This window comes from Vitis vinifera, chromosome 8 (genome assembly GCF_030704535.1).
Source record: "Vitis vinifera cultivar Pinot Noir 40024 chromosome 8, ASM3070453v1".
Taxonomy (NCBI): Eukaryota; Viridiplantae; Streptophyta; class Magnoliopsida; order Vitales; family Vitaceae; genus Vitis; species Vitis vinifera.
Genome location: NC_081812.1, coordinates 13265135 through 13268583, shown reverse-complemented (window position 1 = coordinate 13268583; position 3449 = coordinate 13265135). Strand labels below are relative to the sequence as shown.

The 3449-nt window shown below is 37.4% G+C and overlaps 1 long non-coding RNA gene across 1 annotated transcript; it reads right to left on the bottom strand.

The window, feature by feature from the left end:
- Positions 1 to 1735: 1735 nt before the first annotated feature.
- On the bottom strand, positions 1736 to 2395 carry LOC109123015 (uncharacterized). Its single transcript, XR_009466396.1, has 2 exons — positions 2335 to 2395; positions 1736 to 2289 (listed from the first exon to the last, which is right to left on the bottom strand). It is a non-coding gene; the product is annotated as an uncharacterized LOC109123015 (long non-coding RNA).
- Positions 2396 to 3449: the final 1054 nt, after the last annotated feature.

The following is a 3449-nucleotide window of genomic DNA, read 5'->3' as shown; positions in this document are numbered from 1 at the left end:
ATGGTCATTTATTTGAATTAAATGAATTGTAGTTTTAATATTAAATCTATCATCATTTATCTCATTAATCATATTTTAAAATTTTACTATCATTTCACTTTAAATTTTTTATGTTTATCCTTTTAATTTTATTTAATTTAAATATTTTCATTTTAAAATATTGAAAACATAAATGTATTCAAAAATTGCTAAAATGTAAATAATAATAATAATAATAATAATAATAATAAAGGTCTAATATTTTATAAATTTAAATTAATTTGATAGGATAAACTATTAATATAATTTTTAATAATTTTAATTCTTTAAATAAATTAATATCTATAATAAAAAGTTGTTACCACATATAATAAAATTTTAGAAAATAAATCTCAAATAAAACATTTTATATAAATCTTAAAAAGGATTTTATTTTTTATTTAAAATGTAATAAAACATGTTTTTAATAAAAAATAGTTTTAAAATTTTAAAATAGATGAATATAAATATATGAAAGGAATTCAAGATAAATTTTTCTAAATTTTTTTATAAATATTATCCTTCATCATAATTACGTTATTTGCACTTACAAAATAATTTTAACATATATATTTTTATTTATTTTATTATTTAAAAAAAAATTAAAGTATTTTAATGAATTTTAAACCATTTTCGTCTCACTATTAGAATATTCATCTATATTTGACCGATACATCCATAAAATTCAAGTACGGTATCATTCTTCCTTGTAAGTGCTCCTCCATGTGCCATCAAAGTGTTTGTTCCCTTGCCCCCAATCACTTATTAACCAACGGGGCCACACTATGCTCCTATCCACATCTCCATTTTCTTCATCCCCAAGCTTAGTCCAATTGTTTGTTCAAGTGCATGGTTGGAGTTTGCTCTGAACATATGCGCAGGTGCTCAACAACAAAAAAACGGTTCTCTGTGTATATATATATATAAAAGGAGAATCAAATATAATTAAAACAAATTATAAATTTTTAAATATTTTAATTATTTAATCAAGAAAAAAAAGTGAAATAAATTGAAAATAATATATAAAAATAATTTATTAATTATAAAATATATATATATATATATATATATATATATATATATATATATATATATATATATATATATATATATATATATATTCTTTTTTTTCCTTAAATTTTTGAAGAACCAAACATAATATAATTTATGCATTTTCAAATTATTCAATCTTTATACAATAAAATTAAAATGTATGAAATGACTTTCAAGTAATGTCTTAAAACTATTTATTAACTTTAAATATATTTTTTAATTTCCTTCACATTTCTCTTCCAATATTTTGGAAACTAAACATAATTTAGTTAATTTTTCTTAAATGCATTTTTATTAGAAATACAAAAGTATTATTACATAATAAAAACATTTTAATTAGAATATTAATTTAGATAGGGATGATGACCTTTTCTCCCTTACAAAATTTTTGAAGTTAAAAGTCTAGAGTAAATATTTTAGCTTCCCAATTTGACATTGGGCCTAAGCTTTTAAAATTTTAATTCTCATAATTAGTAAATATTAAAACATATAAAAAATAAAAAATAATAATAATAAACAAAAAAGAGTAATGGTTTCGCACTTTCATTTTTTTACTATTTTAAAAAGATTAATAATAATTCAATCATATAACATTTTTGCTAGTGAAAAAAATCAATAATTTAATTGCATAAATTTTTTATTACCTAATATAATGAAGAAAAACTAAGGTGACAAGTGGATATACTTTCTATATTTTACATAAAATATAAAACCTTTACATAAAATGTATAGTTCTTATAAAAAAACAAATGTAAAATTTGCTTTGCATCCATTTCATTTTTTGTTCAACCACATTCAGACTGACGCGTCCACCCTCCAGGTCTGAAAAGCGGGCACCGGAAGCGTGCCTCATCCATTCTCGAACCCTGACGCGTATCCCTTTCGGGGTAGCCGCCTCGCTCTGAAGCGCGCCTTGACACGACCCCGAAGCGCGCCTTGACACGACCCCGAAGCGCGCCCCGACGCGCACCTGAAGCGCGCCTCGACGCGCACTGGAGCGAGGCTCGACGCGCACCTGAAGCCAATTCGCTCACCTGAGCGCGCCTCGACACGACCCTGAAGCTTACCCCGAAGCGACCTGAAGGGCGCCCCGACGCGCACCTGAAGCGCGCCGCGACGCGCACCTGAAGCTTCCTTGGCCAATTCGCTCACCTGAGCGCTCCTCAACACGACCCTGAAGCTTACCCCGAAGCGACCTGAAGCCGCCCCGACGCGCACCTGAAGAGCGCCTCGACGCGCACTGGAGCGAGGCTCGACGCGCACCTGAAGCTTCCTTGGCCAATTCGCTCACCTGAGCGCTCCTCAACACGACCCTGAAGTGCGCCGCGACGCGCACTGGAGCGAGGCTCGACGCGCACCTGAAGCGTTCCTAGGCCAATTCGCTCACCTGAGCGCGCCTCGACACGACCCTGAAGCTTACCCCGAAGCGACCTGAAGCCGGCCCGACGCGCACCTGAAGCGCGCCTCGACGCGCACTGGAGCGTGGCTCGACGCGCACTGGAGCATGGCTCGACGCGCACCTGAAGCTTCCTTGGCCAATTCGCTCACCTGAGCGCTCCTCAACACGACCCTGAAGTGCGCCCCGACGCTCACCTGAAGCGCGCCGCGACGCGCACTGGAGCGAGGCTCGACGCACACCTGAAGCGTTTCTTGGCCAATTCGCTCACCTGAGCGCGCCTCGACACGACCCTGAAGCTTACAGCGACGCGCTCCTGAAGCGTTCCTTGCCAATTCGCTCACCTGAGCGCGCCTTGACAAGACCCTGAAGCTTACCCCGAAGCGACCTGAAGCGCGCCCCGACGCGCACCTGAAGCGCGCCACGACGCGCACTGGAGCGAGGCTCGACGCGCACCTGAAGCTTCCTTGGCCAATTCGCTCACCTGAGCGCTCCTCAACACGACCCTGAAGCGCGCCCCGACGCTCACCTGAAGCGCGCCGCGACGCCCACTGGAGCGAGGCTCGACGCTCACCTGAAGCGTTCCTAGGCCAATTCGCTCACCTGAGCGCGCCTCGACATGACCCTGAAGCTTACCCTGAAGCGCGCCCCGACGGGCACCTGAAGCGCGCCGCGACGCGCACTGGAGCGAGGCTCGACGCGCACCTGAAGCTTCCTTGGCCAATTCGCTCACCTGAGTCCGACTCCCAAATGGTGGGACAAAATTGAATCTTGATCTCCATTCTCCCCATGAATTGTGATAATTATTAGAGTTACACTTGCACACTGATTTTAAAAAATATTTTTAACATTTTTAATATTTAAATAACAAAAATTTTCAAATATCAAAAATATTAAAAATATTTTATAAAATCACTATGAAACAACATTTTTAGTCACAGATTCAAAGTAAATTATATTTTTAGTTAATGCAGAAAGCTTT